Here is a 17892-nt window from a genome sequence, read left to right as displayed (position 1 = left end):
GACAAATTCAGACAGGAAAAATCAGTATAAATCCTTAGAAAATTATCCCCCAGTGTCTCCATCTGCTGGCGGTATTGAATAAGCATTGCTGCACTGATGGGGTATGCATTAGACGAAAAAAAAGAAGAAAAAGAAGAATAATACGCCCAGAAAAGAGGCGAAAAGGAGAAAAACGTAAAAAAACGTGAAAAAAAAGTAAGAGGAAGAGAAGGGAAAAAAAGGTGGAAATGGGTTTAAAAGTGATTTCGGCGGAGAAATATATATATATATATATATATATACATATATATATATATATATATATATACGCGCACACACACACATATATATAAACGTATTCTCCGTTGAGATATTGCAGCCGCTGCTGTGTCCAGGCCCAGGAGCCTTAGCACTGTGCTGTGATGTCACTCAATACCACTGACATCACTAGGTGTAAACAACATCTCTCCTTTGCTGTGTATGTGACTATGGAGCTGTTTGGTGATGTCGTCTACTATGGCCTTCATAGAAGCAACAGGAGATTGTTGCATCCATCTAGAACCCTCAGAACTACAGTGCTATGATGTCACTCACTTCCACAGGCCTTGCAGAGTGTAAACAACAACAACCCAGCTTTGTTGTGTATGTAACCATAGGGATTTGTGATGTCACCTAGAACCTTCACAGCAGCGACAGCTTTATGAGGAGCATCAGCACTGCTCTGCCTGAGCAGAACCATCACCGCCATAGGTTGTCAAATAACCCGGATTTAACCCACACAGGTAAGTCCAATGGGGTGCAGGCATGTCCTCTATGCTTACAGCTTCCCGTGGGTGTTGGTTTGATACCGTTTGGGGACAGCCAAGGAGGCATCTGCAGGCAACAAAGGTAGGTGTGTGCTTGTGTGTGTGTTTCCTATGCAGATCCTAAGCCCAGTGTCACATGCAAGTAGGAGGAGTAAGAAGGGTTCCTGGCAAATCCGGGTTATGGATTGCATTTAAAAAGGCCCCGTGGGAGTGCAATGGGCCCCTGTCTTGCTGCTTAGCAATAATGGTATGGGTTTAGGTTCTGCTGTGTGTACTGGTGGTTGACTGCCCCCCAGCCCAGAGTGTGCATGGAAAATTGTCTGGCAGCCTCCCTGACAGCAAGCAGTGATAGTGCCCATGAAGGGGACCTTGTTGGGCCCGCCCCTTTCACGGTTATCGCTTCTCGGCCTTTTGGCTAAGATCAAGTGTAGTATCTGTTCTTATCAGTTTAATATCTGATACGTCCCCTATCTGGGGACCATATATTAAATGGATTTTTGAGAACGGGGGCCGATTTCGAAGCTTGCTTCCGTCGCCCTATGCATTGACCCGATATGGCAGTATCTTCGGGTACAGTGCACCACCCCCTTACAGGGTTAAAAAGAAAGATTCCTACTTTCATTGCTACCTGCTTGCTGGCTAGCCAGCTAGCCAGCCCTGTGGGCCTTGCTGCTGCTGCTGCAGCCAAAAAACAAAAGGTGGTGCTGCTGCTGCTTCTGCTGCTTCTGCTTCTGCTTGTGTCTGGCCGCTGTTGGAGCGTCCAGGCACAGGACTTCTGCTGCTGCTGACTAAATGGCCTCCTTAATTGGATCATTTGAGTAGCCAGCACACCTGTGCAGGTAGGGCATGACATGATAGGCAGCTGCCTTGATAGCGGGTGGGTGCTGAATGTTCCTAATTGACAAAATAAGATTAATGCTTATGAAGAAATATAAAATCTCATCCCTTCCCCAATATCGCGCACACCCCTACCCCTTAATTCCCTGGTTGAACTTGATGGACATATGTCCTTTTTTCGACCGTACTATGTAACTATGTAACATAACATGGGGGGGGTCTCCTGGCTGTTCACACAGGTGTGTCATTGCTGTACATTGACCATGCATTGCTTCTGTGGTATTGCAAAGGCAAAGACAAATGCTTCCAGCCATCCATTGCACTAATGGATTGGTCATCAGCTGGCTGTCTATGTCCCGCATCAATATAGACCAAAGTACAGAGGGTTAGGCTATGCTATTGTGCACCTACCTGATGCATCAGAAGGTGCGAGGCCCTTGCTAAATCTGTGCACAGACTTTGAGATCTATACTTTAGTCTGTATCTAAACCTGCTCCAACATGGACTGACATTCTGGCCTACTTTCAGCCGATGCGACTTGTCTGTCGCTGAACAGTCGCTTTTTATGTATTCAGCACCTATGTATAATGTTGTAAAAATGCTCTAGAAGCTAAAGTCGCAGAAATGTCACACATATTTGGCCTGCAACTTTCTGTGCGACAAATTCAGACAGGAAAAATCAGTATAAATCCTTAGAAAATTATCCCCCAGTGTCTCCATCTGCTGGCGGTATTGAATAAGCATTGCTGCACTGATGGGGTATGCATTAGACGAAAAAAAAGAAGAAAAAGAAGAATAATACGCCCAGAAGCGAAAAGGAGAAAAACGTAAAAAAACGTGAAAAAAAAGTAAGAGGAAGAGAAGGGAAAAAAAGGTGGAAATGGGTTTAAAAGTGATTTCGGCGGAGAAATATATATATATATATATATACATATATATATATATATATATATATATATACGCGCACACACACACATATATATAAACGTATTCTCCGTTGAGATATTGCAGCCGCTGCTGTGTCCAGGCCCAGGAGCCTTAGCACTGTGCTGTGATGTCACTCAATACCACTGACATCACTAGGTGTAAACAACATCTCTCCTTTGCTGTGTATGTGACTATGGAGCTGTTTGGTGATGTCGTCTATTATGGCCTTCATAGAAGCAACAGGAGATTGTTGCATCCATCTAGAACCCTCAGAACTACAGTGCTATGATGTCACTCACTTCCACAGGCCTTGCAGAGTGTAAACAACAACAACCCAGCTTTGTTGTGTATGTAACCATAGGGATTTGTGATGTCACCTAGAACCTTCACAGCAGCGACAGCTTTATGAGGAGCATCAGCACTGCTCTGCCTGAGCAGAACCATCACCGCCATAGGTTGTCAAATAACCCGGATTTAACCCACACAGGTAAGTCCAATGGGGTGCAGGCATGTCCTCTATGCTTACAGCTTCCCGTGGGTGTTGGTTTGATACCGTTTGGGGACAGCCAAGGAGGCATCTGCAGGCAACAAAGGTAGGTGTGTGCTTGTGTGTGTGTTTCCTATGCAGATCCTAAGCCCAGTGTCACATGCAAGTAGGAGGAGTAAGAAGGGTTCCTGGCAAATCCGGGTTATGGATTGCATTTAAAAAGGCCCCGTGGGAGTGCAATGGGCCCCTGTCTTGCTGCTTAGCAATAATGGTATGGGTTTAGGTTCTGCTGTGTGTACTGGTGGTTGACTGCCCCCCAGCCCAGAGTGTGCATGGAAAATTGTCTGGCAGCCTCCCTGACAGCAAGCAGTGATAGTGCCCATGAAGGGGACCTTGTTGGGCCCGCCCCTTTCACGGTTATCGCTTCTCGGCCTTTTGGCTAAGATCAAGTGTAGTATCTGCATTTGGTCTGGTCGGAAGGTGTCTGTGGTACCCCGCTTCTCGGCCTTGGGGGATTGTCTCTCCTTACGGAGGGACTTCACCCCCTTGCTGCTATTGGGGAGCGGGCTTAGTCCACGGACAACGGGTTGCGATCCCCCTGTCTCTGGGACCTTGTGTCTCAGAAGGCATTTTCGGTACGTTGAGCGTCACCTGTAGCTTCGGAAGCACCTAGGGTACCCCCGACCTCTGCCTTGGGTAAGGGTTCCGCTTTTATAGCGGGATTCCGAGCCCCTGCTGCTATTGGGGAAGGGGCTTAGTCCCTGGGTGTGGAAGATGCCGTTCTCCTGGGCTTTCCCCTCTGGGGAAATGTCGATGCGAAATACCATCCGCATAGAGGTGTCGGAGAGCCATCGTCAGTTGAAGAACCTCCGCTTCATTGCGGAGGTGATTCTTCTTGACTACTTCCGCCTCAATAGGGAGGACATCCTGTGTCTAAATGACCAGGAAAGCCGTGGCCTGTATACCGTCACCTTCACGGCCACGGCGTGTTGCGATAACATCTATGCAACCTTGTCTGGTGCGGACCAGAGGGACGATCGACTCGACGGTCTTTCGTTCCAGTTCCTCTATGGTGAGGAACATATACCGTTGGTGGTGGCTATGCACAGCCCTCATGTGACCACGGAGGATATAGCCACTTTTCTTCGGCGATACTGCGAAGAGGTGCGATTCGCAAACAAAATCTTGAACTCCGTGCGGTTCTGGAACGGCAAGAGGAAGTTCTGGGTCAAGCTCCGTAAGGATCCCGGTGGTATTGGGGGTCTTTGCCATCCGCCCCCAAATTTTGCCATCGGGAGAGTTCGGGGCTTCCTGTTCTATCCTCAAATGCCTATGTATTGCCGAAATTGCTTGAGGTTTGGCCACACCCAGGAGAACTGCGGCGCGGAGCGTGTGATTCGCTGCAATAGGTGTGGCCAAGAAGGTCACATAGCCTCAAGATGTAGCCATACGATAAGGTGCAACCTCTGCGGAGAGGAAAATCACGATTTTAATTCCTGTCCCCATAAAGCAAAAACTACGATGGGTGGGTCAAGGCTGGGCCCACCCAAAGAGGGGACAGGACAAAAGACGTCCTTTTTTAAGATGCCCAAACCCCAGATGGCAGGTACTGATGGGTCCAGGCCCAAGACCTCTGGTGCTCCATCGGGGGGCCCACCGGTGGTAGTGCTAGGGGGAGGCCATGGGGATTCCACGAAGCCCAGGCGGGTGATCGAGTTTACTGCCCGGGAAATTGAAAGACGTCGATCGACTTCCTACCTGGCTCAAGAGCACGCCGAAACTTCTGAAGGGGGCTCACCTGTGGCGGGTGGCAGCCGACGGGCCTCGGTGGGGGCAAAAGTGGACCCAAAATTGCAGCATAAGCCAGGTACTGGCTTGGCCCAGGGTCGCCCTGCTCCGGACGAAGAGGCCCCGGTGAAAGCCCGCCGGAAGGGGAGCCAGGTGGCCAGGTCTGAGCCCGGTCCTGTTACTCCGCCTATACAGGACAGGGCCAAGAAGACAAGTGGCGCCAAACCAGGGTTTGCTGCCCCGCCAGCAGTGGACCCGGTGGGTAAAACTGGCCATCGTCGATCGATGGGGAAGTTGGAGCAACAGTCCTCAGCAACGCTTGCTGGGGAACAAGCGATGAAAACTTCCCAAGGTAGCGGCAAAGGTTCCGGAAAAGAGGCCTCACAGGCCCCTGTGCAGCAGTTCCAGTCGTCAAATGATGAAAGAAGACGCAGATCCATCAGCCGGGGGCCAGAGATTACATCGAGTGAGAGCAACACAGAGGATATGGACAGCAGTGTGACATTTAAAAGACAAAGAGAAGAAGAAGAGGAAGACATTCAAAGGAAAGCGGCGTGCCGTAGTTCGGACGAGAGCGAGCTCAGGGTCGGGGCATCATCGATCTCAAGCTCCGACCCTCAGAACATCAAGGAGCTGATGACCCCGCAGGCGGGGGATGACGGTACGCAGCTTATTATTGACTTTGATTCTCCAAGCACGGACTCTCCATAAACTATGCCTATCCCTGTAAAAATTGCCTCACTCAATGTGAGGTCCTTAAAGAGCCCTGATCGCAGGGCTGCTTTATTTTCTTATCTAGAGACATGTGACTTTGACCTTTGCCTGCTACAAGAATGTGGAATCCCTAGTAAAATGGACTATAAAGACTTAAAAGAAGACTGGAAGCTGGGCCCATCCATATGGTCCGGTGCAAATGACTGTCGTTCTGTGGGTGTTGGGCTGCTCTGCCGAGGCCAGTCCTTTTCTATTCATACAGTAACTGAGATTGTGCCTGGCAGAGCTCTTTTAATTCATCTATATTTTAATGGACTTTTAATTCGTGTTTTAAATGTGTATGCCCCTCCTGATAAACAGGAGCGGGCAGAACTATTTGAAATTTTACCACTGTTTTGTGTTGGGTCTTCCCCCCTGCTGGTGGGAGGTGATTTTAACTGCATACGTGATGGGGAACACCGGCAGGGTGGGGATATTAATCGTAAAGACCGCACTTCTTACCTGCTTAAAAATTTTATTGATGATTTTAATTTGAAAGATTGCTGGAAGGATCTCTTGCCGGAGGACCCAGGCGCCACATGGTCCAATGGAAGAGTGAGCTCCAGAATCGATTTTATTTTTTCCTCTAGAGCTTTTAAACCGCTGAAATGCACGCTCGAGCAGAATATCTTCTCTGATCATAAGCTCCTCTTGGTGGGCCTGGAGCTAGAGGGGGAGCAAAAAGCAAAAAGGGGCCTCTGGAGATTAAACACCACACTCCTAGAGGACCCTGAGATAAAAGAGGAGTTTGTGCGGACCTACCAATGCTGGCAATCACAAAGAAAACCCCACGAGCCTATGCTGCACTGGTGGGAGGGCACCAAATCTAAAATCAGATTTTTTTTTATCAAAGCAGGTAAGAAGAAGGCAAAAATGGAAAAACAGTGGTTTTATGTTCTTAACATGCGTTTAAATGTACTTTTTAAATTGAAAGAAGCTGGTATGGATGTAGAAAATGATATTTTAAACCTTAAAACTGAAATAAAACATGCCATAGAAAAGAAAGGGAAACAAATCATTTTTAACTCACATGTGCAGCACCTGGAGGAGGGCGAGAAATGTTCCCGTTTCTTTTTTAAAAAAGTGATGAATAGGAGGGATATCATCCAAAACCTTGAGGGTGAATCCACTCCAAAAGGCATGTTAGATGCAGTTTTTAACTTCTACCAGCTTCTTTTTAATAAGAAAGATCTTAATCCATCCTTTTTAGAACATGTTCTTAATTCCCTTGATTTTAAGCTAGATGTTTTAGACCAGGAGGTTTTATCCCGTGATCTTAACTTAGATGAACTTTTATTTGTTTTTAAAAGTTTTTCTAGTGGGAAGGCCCCTGGGGAAGATGGTTTACCCATCGAATTTTATTTAGCTTTTTGGGATATTTTAAAGGATGATATGGTTTTATTGTATAAAGAAACTTTTATTGTTAATGAACTTCCCCCTTCCTGGAGGAGGGGGATTGTATCATTACTTTTTAAAAAGGGTGAAAAGGATATGCTAAAAAATTGGCGCCCCATCACACTTTTAAATGTCGATTATAAAGTTTTAGCCAAGTTATTAGCTGTCCGTTTTAAACCTTTTATTCATAAATTAATTCACCCAAATCAGGTTTGTGGGGTACCTGGAAGGTCTATAGCTGAATCCCTAAATATTTTAAGAGATGTTTTATGGTATTTTAAGGATAGAAATCAAACTGTAGCAATTTTATCCTTAGACTTTGAAAAAGCCTTTGATAGGGTCTCCCATGAATACCTGTTTTTAGTTCTTAAAAAGATGGCAGTGCCTGAAACGATTTTAAGCCGAATCATGCTTTTATACCGATCCTGTTTTAGTCAAGTCTCTGTTAATGGCTTTTTAACCAGCGGTGTTCCTCTTTTATCAGGTGTCAAACAGGGCTGCCCCCTGTCCCCACTCCTTTTTATTTGCGCAATCGAACCACTGATGGCCCTCCTCAGAAAAGACCGGGTAGTAAGAGGCGTACCGATACCTGGTGGAGGAGGGACCCATCTAAAGGTGTTGGGGTACATGGATGATGTCACCATACTGTGCCCGGACTCTCCATCCATGAGGGGGGCATTGAGGAACACCAGCTATTTCTGCGAGGTCTCTGGTTTTAAGCTAAACACAGATAAATGTGACTGTTTTTATATTGGCTCCTGGGATTCATCCATCACCCCAGGAGTCACAATGCAACAGGATCAAATTAAAGTTTTAGGTATTGTTTTTAACCAGGTCAATGATGGGAGCCCTAACTGGGATTCAGCTATAGCTAAGATGGAGAAGAAGATTTTAATGTGGAATCTTAGAAACCTTACCATGGAGGGGAAGATTTTAATAATAAAGATGGTTTTACTCCCTATTATGCTATACATTGCCATGGTATTTCCTCCATCTATTTTATACATTAAAAAAGTAACTAGAATTGTTTTTTCTTTTTTATGGGGTTCAAAAATGGAGAAATTAAAGCGTGATTTTATGTACAAAAGTAAAGATAATGGCGGGAAAGATGTTCCTAACCTTTTTACTTTCTTTTACATAAAGTATTTCTGTTTCTGTTTTAAAATTATTAAATCCGATGGCATTTTTAGCTGCTTTTTAAGGTACGCTGCGGGCATGGTTTTTAAAAGATGGTTGCGCATCCCTCTGAACGCTCCGGTGCTTCTGTGTCCCCCAAAACATTATGTGGTGTTGGAAAAGACAGTCAGGCTCCTAGGTCTCCAAGATTTGGAGCCTGACATACTGGGGGACCAGAGAAAGGTATCAAAGGTCCTCAGGCGGAGTGAGGTTACCCTGGCAGTGTCCAATTTCACACAGGCAAGATCCAAAAAGGTATGGCGGAACGTGTACGGGAAGTTTCTGGCGAATGTACACAGGGATCTTGCCTGGGCAATCGTCCACCAGTGCCTCCCTACTCGTGAGTTCCAGCACAGGCGAGGACTGGTGGCGAGAGCCAAGTGCCCGAGAGATGGCTGCGGAGTGGACGAAACGGTGCTGCACATATTTTGGAACTGCCCTTTTGCACGGGAGCTTTGGAGGAAGGTAGGCCCACTTTTGAAGTGGGCCTGCGGCCTAAAAGATTTTAATCACGAATGTGTCTTTTACGGTCTTTTTAACTGCCCCAATTTTAAACAGCAGATGATCTGCTGGATGATTATTAATTGTTTTAAAAATGCCATCTGGAAAGTTAGGAACATCTTACTTTTTAAACATGATTTTATTGATGTTAAAAACTGTATAAAGCTGGCCCTGAGTGAGATGTACATCTATTACCTAAGAGACAAGAAACAGTTGGGGGCCAGCGAGGCAGCATCCATGTGGTGTCTGCCTCTATGGAACGAAATAACAGTATAATCAGTTTTTATGACATTTGTATAATGTTTTATCCTGCCATTTTTATTTTTTCTCCTTTTATTACTGGTTTTATTATTTGTATTTTAAAACTTTTGTGAACCTTTTATTATTTTGCATTTTAAATTTTGTATGGTTTCTTATTTATTCAATAAAATTTTGTTGAAACCTTATCTGTTCTTATCAGTTTAATATCTGATACGTCCCCTATCTGGGGACCATATATTAAATGGATTTTTGAGAACGGGGGCCGATTTCGAAGCTTGCTTCCGTCGCCCTATGCATTGACCCGATATGGCAGTATCTTCGGGTACAGTGCACCACCCCCTTACAGGGTTAAAAAGAAAGATTCCTACTTTCATTGCTACCTGCTTGCTGGCTAGCCAGCTAGCCAGCCCTGTGGGCCTTGCTGCTGCTGCTGCAGCCAAAAAACAAAAGGTGGTGCTGCTGCTGCTGCTTCTGCTGCTTCTGCTTCTGCTTGTGTCTGGCCGCTGTTGGAGCGTCCAGGCACAGGACTTCTGCTGCTGCTGACTAAATGGCCTCCTTAATTGGATCATTTGAGTAGCCAGCACACCTGTGCAGGTAGGGCATGACATGATAGGCAGCTGCCTTGATAGCGGGTGGGTGCTGAATGTTCCTAATTGACAAAATAAGATTAATGCTTATGAAGAAATATAAAATCTCATCCCTTCCCCAATATCGCGCCACACCCCTACCCCTTAATTCCCTGGTTGAACTTGATGGACATATGTCTTTTTTCGACCGTACTAACTATGTAACTATGTAACATAACATGAGGGGGGTCTCCTGGCTGTTCACACAGGTGTGTCATTGCTGTACATTGACCATGCATTGCTTCTGTGGTATTGCAAAGGCAAAGACAAATGCTTCCAGCCATCCATTGCACTAATGGATTGGTCATCAGCTGGCTGTCTATGTCCCGCATCAATATAGACCAAAGTACAGAGGGTTAGGCTATGCTATTGTGCACCTACCTGATGCATCAGAAGGTGCGAGGCCCTTGCTAAATTCTGTGCACAGACTTTGAGATCTATACTTTAGACTGTATCTAAACCTGCTCCAACATGGACTGACATTCTGGCCTACTTTCAGCCGATGCGACTTGTCTGTCGCTGACAGTCGCTTTTTATGTATTCAGCACCTATGTATAATGTTGTAAAAATGCTCTAGAAGCTAAAGTCGCAGAAATGTCACACATATTTGGCCTGCAACTTTCTGTGCGACAAATTCAGACAGGAAAAATCAGTATAAATCCTTAGAAAATTATCCCCCAGTGTCTCCATCTGCTGGCGGTATTGAATAAGCATTGCTGCACTGATGGGGTATGCATTAGACGAAAAAAAAGAAGAAAAAGAAGAATAATACGCCCAGAAAAGAGGCGAAAAGGAGAAAAACGTAAAAAAACGTGAAAAAAAAGTAAGAGGAAGAGAAGGGAAAAAAAGGTGGAAATGGGTTTAAAAGTGATTTCGGCGGAGAAATATATATATATATATATATATATATATATATATATATATATATACGCGCACACACACACATATATATAAACGTATTCTCCGTTGAGATATTGCAGCCGCTGCTGTGTCCAGGCCCAGGAGCCTTAGCACTGTGCTGTGATGTCACTCAATACCACTGACATCACTAGGTGTAAACAACATCTCTCCTTTGCTGTGTATGTGACTATGGAGCTGTTTGGTGATGTCGTCTATTATGGCCTTCATAGAAGCAACAGGAGATTGTTGCATCCATCTAGAACCCTCAGAACTACAGTGCTATGATGTCACTCACTTCCACAGGCCTTGCAGAGTGTAAACAACAACAACCCAGCTTTGTTGTGTATGTAACCATAGGGATTTGTGATGTCACCTAGAACCTTCACAGCAGCGACAGCTTTATGAGGAGCATCAGCACTGCTCTGCCTGAGCAGAACCATCACCGCCATAGGTTGTCAAATAACCCGGATTTAACCCACACAGGTAAGTCCAATGGGGTGCAGGCATGTCCTCTATGCTTACAGCTTCCCGTGGGTGTTGGTTTGATACCGTTTGGGGACAGCCAAGGAGGCATCTGCAGGCAACAAAGGTAGGTGTGTGCTTGTGTGTGTGTTTCCTATGCAGATCCTAAGCCCAGTGTCACATGCAAGTAGGAGGAGTAAGAAGGGTTCCTGGCAAATCCGGGTTATGGATTGCATTTAAAAAGGCCCCGTGGGAGTGCAATGGGCCCCTGTCTTGCTGCTTAGCAATAATGGTATGGGTTTAGGTTCTGCTGTGTGTACTGGTGGTTGACTGCCCCCCAGCCCAGAGTGTGCATGGAAAATTGTCTGGCAGCCTCCCTGACAGCAAGCAGTGATAGTGCCCATGAAGGGGACCTTGTTGGGCCCGCCCCTTTCACGGTTATCGCTTCTCGGCCTTTTGGCTAAGATCAAGTGTAGTATCTGTTCTTATCAGTTTAATATCTGATACGTCCCCTATCTGGGGACCATATATTAAATGGATTTTTGAGAACGGGGGCCGATTTCGAAGCTTGCTTCCGTCGCCCTATGCATTGACCCGATATGGCAGTATCTTCGGGTACAGTGCACCACCCCCTTACAGGGTTAAAAAGAAAGATTCCTACTTTCATTGCTACCTGCTTGCTGGCTAGCCAGCTAGCCAGCCCTGTGGGCCTTGCTGCTGCTGCTGCAGCCAAAAAACAAAAGGTGGTGCTGCTGCTGCTTCTGCTGCTTCTGCTTCTGCTTGTGTCTGGCCGCTGTTGGAGCGTCCAGGCACAGGACTTCTGCTGCTGCTGACTAAATGGCCTCCTTAATTGGATCATTTGAGTAGCCAGCACACCTGTGCAGGTAGGGCATGACATGATAGGCAGCTGCCTTGATAGCGGGTGGGTGCTGAATGTTCCTAATTGACAAAATAAGATTAATGCTTATGAAGAAATATAAAATCTCATCCCTTCCCCAATATCGCGCCACACCCCTACCCCTTAATTCCCTGGTTGAACTTGATGGACATATGTCTTTTTTCGAAAAGTACTAACTATGTAACTATGTAACATAACATGGGGGGGGGTCTCCTGGCTGTTCACACAGGTGTGTCATTGCTGTACATTGACCATGCATTGCTTCTGTGGTATTGCAAAGGCAAAGACAAATGCTTCCAGCCATCCATTGCACTAATGGATTGGTCATCAGCTGGCTGTCTATGTCCCGCATCAATATAGACCAAAGTACAGAGGGTTAGGCTATGCTATTGTGCACCTACCTGATGCATCAGAAGGTGCGAGGCCCTTGCTAAATTCTGTGCACAGACTTTGAGATCTATACTTTAGACTGTATCTAAACCTGCTCCAACATGGACTGACATTCTGGCCTACTTTCAGCCGATGCGACTTGTCTGTCGCTGAACAGTCGCTTTTTATGTATTCAGCACCTATGTATAATGTTGTAAAAATGCTCTAGAAGCTAAAGTCGCAGAAATGTCACACATATTTGGCCTGCAACTTTCTGTGCGACAAATTCAGACAGGAAAAATCAGTATAAATCCTTAGAAAATTATCCCCCAGTGTCTCCATCTGCTGGCGGTATTGAATAAGCATTGCTGCACTGATGGGGTATGCATTAGACGAAAAAAAAGAAGAAAAAGAAGAATAATACGCCCAGAAAAGAGGCGAAAAGGAGAAAAACGTAAAAAAACGTGAAAAAAAAGTAAGAGGAAGAGAAGGGAAAAAAAGGTGGAAATGGGTTTAAAAGTGATTTCGGCGGAGAAATATATATATATATATATACATATATATATATATATATATATATATACGCGCACACACACACATATATATAAACGTATTCTCCGTTGAGATATTGCAGCCGCTGCTGTGTCCAGGCCCAGGAGCCTTAGCACTGTGCTGTGATGTCACTCAATACCACTGACATCACTAGGTGTAAACAACATCTCTCCTTTGCTGTGTATGTGACTATGGAGCTGTTTGGTGATGTCGTCTACTATGGCCTTCATAGAAGCAACAGGAGATTGTTGCATCCATCTAGAACCCTCAGAACTACAGTGCTATGATGTCACTCACTTCCACAGGCCTTGCAGAGTGTAAACAACAACAACCCAGCTTTGTTGTGTATGTAACCATAGGGATTTGTGATGTCACCTAGAACCTTCACAGCAGCGACAGCTTTATGAGGAGCATCAGCACTGCTCTGCCTGAGCAGAACCATCACCGCCATAGGTTGTCAAATAACCCGGATTTAACCCACACAGGTAAGTCCAATGGGGTGCAGGCATGTCCTCTATGCTTACAGCTTCCCGTGGGTGTTGGTTTGATACCGTTTGGGGACAGCCAAGGAGGCATCTGCAGGCAACAAAGGTAGGTGTGTGCTTGTGTGTGTGTTTCCTATGCAGATCCTAAGCCCAGTGTCACATGCAAGTAGGAGGAGTAAGAAGGGTTCCTGGCAAATCCGGGTTATGGATTGCATTTAAAAAGGCCCCGTGGGAGTGCAATGGGCCCCTGTCTTGCTGCTTAGCAATAATGGTATGGGTTTAGGTTCTGCTGTGTGTACTGGTGGTTGACTGCCCCCCAGCCCAGAGTGTGCATGGAAAATTGTCTGGCAGCCTCCCTGACAGCAAGCAGTGATAGTGCCCATGAAGGGGACCTTGTTGGGCCCGCCCCTTTCACGGTTATCGCTTCTCGGCCTTTTGGCTAAGATCAAGTGTAGTATCTGTTCTTATCAGTTTAATATCTGATACGTCCCCTATCTGGGGACCATATATTAAATGGATTTTTGAGAACGGGGGCCGATTTCGAAGCTTGCTTCCGTCGCCCTATGCATTGACCCGATATGGCAGTATCTTCGGGTACAGTGCACCACCCCCTTACAGGGTTAAAAAGAAAGATTCCTACTTTCATTGCTACCTGCTTGCTGGCTAGCCAGCTAGCCAGCCCTGTGGGCCTTGCTGCTGCTGCTGCAGCCAAAAAACAAAAGGTGGTGCTGCTGCTGCTTCTGCTGCTTCTGCTTCTGCTTGTGTCTGGCCGCTGTTGGAGCGTCCAGGCACAGGACTTCTGCTGCTGCTGACTAAATGGCCTCCTTAATTGGATCATTTGAGTAGCCAGCACACCTGTGCAGGTAGGGCATGACATGATAGGCAGCTGCCTTGATAGCGGGTGGGTGCTGAATGTTCCTAATTGACAAAATAAGATTAATGCTTATGAAGAAATATAAAATCTCATCCCTTCCCCAATATCGCGCCACACCCCTACCCCTTAATTCCCTGGTTGAACTTGATGGACATATGTCTTTTTTCGACCGTACTAACTATGTAACTATGTAACATAACATGGGGGGGGTCTCCTGGCTGTTCACACAGGTGTGTCATTGCTGTACATTGACCATGCATTGCTTCTGTGGTATTGCAAAGGCAAAGACAAATGCTTCCAGCCATCCATTGCACTAATGGATTGGTCATCAGCTGGCTGTCTATGTCCCGCATCAATATAGACCAAAGTACAGAGGGTTAGGCTATGCTATTGTGCACCTACCTGATGCATCAGAAGGTGCGAGGCCCTTGCTAAATTCTGTGCACAGACTTTGAGATCTATACTTTAGACTGTATCTAAACCTGCTCCAACATGGACTGACATTCTGGCCTACTTTCAGCCGATGCGACTTGTCTGTCGCTGAACAGTCGCTTTTTATGTATTCAGCACCTATGTATAATGTTGTAAAAATGCTCTAGAAGCTAAAGTCGCAGAAATGTCACACATATTTGGCCTGCAACTTTCTGTGCGACAAATTCAGACAGGAAAAATCAGTATAAATCCTTAGAAAATTATCCCCCAGTGTCTCCATCTGCTGGCGGTATTGAATAAGCATTGCTGCACTGATGGGGTATGCATTAGACGAAAAAAAAGAAGAAAAAGAAGAATAATACGCCCAGAAAAGAGGCGAAAAGGAGAAAAACGTAAAAAAACGTGAAAAAAAAGTAAGAGGAAGAGAAGGGAAAAAAAGGTGGAAATGGGTTTAAAAGTGATTTCGGCGGAGAAATATATATATATATATATATACATATATATATATATATATATATATATATATACGCGCACACACACACATATATATAAACGTATTCTCCGTTGAGATATTGCAGCCGCTGCTGTGTCCAGGCCCAGGAGCCTTAGCACTGTGCTGTGATGTCACTCAATACCACTGACATCACTAGGTGTAAACAACATCTCTCCTTTGCTGTGTATGTGACTATGGAGCTGTTTGGTGATGTCGTCTATTATGGCCTTCATAGAAGCAACAGGAGATTGTTGCATCCATCTAGAACCCTCAGAACTACAGTGCTATGATGTCACTCACTTCCACAGGCCTTGCAGAGTGTAAACAACAACAACCCAGCTTTGTTGTGTATGTAACCATAGGGATTTGTGATGTCACCTAGAACCTTCACAGCAGCGACAGCTTTATGAGGAGCATCAGCACTGCTCTGCCTGAGCAGAACCATCACCGCCATAGGTTGTCAAATAACCCGGATTTAACCCACACAGGTAAGTCCAATGGGGTGCAGGCATGTCCTCTATGCTTACAGCTTCCCGTGGGTGTTGGTTTGATACCGTTTGGGGACAGCCAAGGAGGCATCTGCAGGCAACAAAGGTAGGTGTGTGCTTGTGTGTGTGTTTCCTATGCAGATCCTAAGCCCAGTGTCACATGCAAGTAGGAGGAGTAAGAAGGGTTCCTGGCAAATCCGGGTTATGGATTGCATTTAAAAAGGCCCCGTGGGAGTGCAATGGGCCCCTGTCTTGCTGCTTAGCAATAATGGTATGGGTTTAGGTTCTGCTGTGTGTGTACTGGTGGTTGACTGCCCCCCAGCCCAGAGTGTGCATGGAAAATTGTCTGGCAGCCTCCCTGACAGCAAGCAGTGATAGTGCCCATGAAGGGGACCTTGTTGGGCCCGCCCCTTTCACGGTTATCGCTTCTCGGCCTTTTGGCTAAGATCAAGTGTAGTATCTGTTCTTATCAGTTTAATATCTGATACGTCCCCTATCTGGGGACCATATATTAAATGGATTTTTGAGAACGGGGGCCGATTTCGAAGCTTGCTTCCGTCGCCCTATGCATTGACCCGATATGGCAGTATCTTCGGGTACAGTGCACCACCCCCTTACAGGGTTAAAAAGAAAGATTCCTACTTTCATTGCTACCTGCTTGCTGGCTAGCCAGCTAGCCAGCCCTGTGGGCCTTGCTGCTGCTGCTGCAGCCAAAAAACAAAAGGTGGTGCTGCTGCTGCTTCTGCTGCTTCTGCTTCTGCTTGTGTCTGGCCGCTGTTGGAGCGTCCAGGCACAGGACTTCTGCTGCTGCTGACTAAATGGCCTCCTTAATTGGATCATTTGAGTAGCCAGCACACCTGTGCAGGTAGGGCATGACATGATAGGCAGCTGCCTTGATAGCGGGTGGGTGCTGAATGTTCCTAATTGACAAAATAAGATTAATGCTTATGAAGAAATATAAAATCTCATCCCTTCCCCAATATCGCGCCACACCCCTACCCCTTAATTCCCTGGTTGAACTTGATGGACATATGTCTTTTTTCGACCGTACTAACTATGTAACTATGTAACATAACATGGGGGGGGTCTCCTGGCTGTTCACACAGGTGTGTCATTGCTGTACATTGACCATGCATTGCTTCTGTGGTATTGCAAAGGCAAAGACAAATGCTTCCAGCCATCCATTGCACTAATGGATTGGTCATCAGCTGGCTGTCTATGTCCCGCATCAATATAGACCAAAGTACAGAGGGTTAGGCTATGCTATTGTGCACCTACCTGATGCATCAGAAGGTGCGAGGCCCTTGCTAAATTCTGTGCACAGACTTTGAGATCTATACTTTAGACTGTATCTAAACCTGCTCCAACATGGACTGACATTCTGGCCTACTTTCAGCCGATGCGACTTGTCTGTCGCTGAACAGTCGCTTTTTATGTATTCAGCACCTATGTATAATGTTGTAAAAATGCTCTAGAAGCTAAAGTCGCAGAAATGTCACACATATTTGGCCTGCAACTTTCTGTGCGACAAATTCAGACAGGAAAAATCAGTATAAATCCTTAGAAAATTATCCCCCAGTGTCTCCATCTGCTGGCGGTATTGAATAAGCATTGCTGCACTGATGGGGTATGCATTAGACGAAAAAAAAGAAGAAAAAGAAGAATAATACGCCCAGAAAAGAGGCGAAAAGGAGAAAAACGTAAAAAAACGTGAAAAAAAAGTAAGAGGAAGAGAAGGGAAAAAAAGGTGGAAATGGGTTTAAAAGTGATTTCGGCGGAGAAATATATATATATATATATATATATATATATATATATATATATATATATATACGCGCACACACACACATATATATAAACGTATTCTCCGTTGAGATATTGCAGCCGCTGCTGTGTCCAGGCCCAGGAGCCTTAGCACTGTGCTGTGATGTCACTCAATACCACTGACATCACTAGGTGTAAACAACATCTCTCCTTTGCTGTGTATGTGACTATGGAGCTGTTTGGTGATGTCGTCTATTATGGCCTTCATAGAAGCAACAGGAGATTGTTGCATCCATCTAGAACCCTCAGAACTACAGTGCTATGATGTCACTCACTTCCACAGGCCTTGCAGAGTGTAAACAACAACAACCCAGCTTTGTTGTGTATGTAACCATAGGGATTTGTGATGTCACCTAGAACCTTCACAGCAGCGACAGCTTTATGAGGAGCATCAGCACTGCTCTGCCTGAGCAGAACCATCACCGCCATAGGTTGTCAAATAACCCGGATTTAACCCACACAGGTAAGTCCAATGGGGTGCAGGCATGTCCTCTATGCTTACAGCTTCCCGTGGGTGTTGGTTTGATACCGTTTGGGGACAGCCAAGGAGGCATCTGCAGGCAACAAAGGTAGGTGTGT

At 45.7% G+C, this 17892-nt stretch overlaps 5 non-coding genes and 1 pseudogene across 5 annotated transcripts; all 6 read left to right on the top strand.

Annotated features, from left to right (window-relative positions):
- Positions 1-1180: 1180 nt before the first annotated feature.
- Positions 1181-1371, top strand: LOC130311726 (U2 spliceosomal RNA). Its single transcript, XR_008860030.1, has one exon. It is a non-coding gene; the product is annotated as a U2 spliceosomal RNA (small nuclear RNA).
- A 2084-nt stretch (positions 1372-3455) lies between these two features.
- On the top strand, positions 3456-3673 carry LOC130311744 (U2 spliceosomal RNA; annotated as a pseudogene).
- A 5389-nt stretch (positions 3674-9062) lies between these two features.
- On the top strand, positions 9063-9248 carry LOC130311743 (U2 spliceosomal RNA). Its single transcript, XR_008860047.1, has one exon. It is a non-coding gene; the product is annotated as a U2 spliceosomal RNA (small nuclear RNA).
- Positions 9249-11338: 2090 nt separating this feature from the next.
- On the top strand, positions 11339-11529 carry LOC130311724 (U2 spliceosomal RNA). The gene has a single exon (XR_008860028.1). It is a non-coding gene; the product is annotated as a U2 spliceosomal RNA (small nuclear RNA).
- A 2092-nt stretch (positions 11530-13621) lies between these two features.
- Positions 13622-13812, top strand: LOC130311723 (U2 spliceosomal RNA). Its single transcript, XR_008860027.1, has one exon. It is a non-coding gene; the product is annotated as a U2 spliceosomal RNA (small nuclear RNA).
- Positions 13813-15910: 2098 nt separating this feature from the next.
- On the top strand, positions 15911-16101 carry LOC130311721 (U2 spliceosomal RNA). Its single transcript, XR_008860026.1, has one exon. It is a non-coding gene; the product is annotated as a U2 spliceosomal RNA (small nuclear RNA).
- The last annotated feature ends 1791 nt before the right edge of the window (positions 16102-17892 follow it).

The sequence above is a fragment of the Hyla sarda genome, unplaced genomic scaffold, assembly GCF_029499605.1.
Source record: "Hyla sarda isolate aHylSar1 unplaced genomic scaffold, aHylSar1.hap1 scaffold_1663, whole genome shotgun sequence".
In the NCBI taxonomy this organism is placed as follows: Eukaryota; Metazoa; Chordata; class Amphibia; order Anura; family Hylidae; genus Hyla; species Hyla sarda.
The sequence above is the reverse complement of the archived record's forward strand: the minus strand, read 5'-3'. Positions and strand labels throughout refer to the sequence as shown.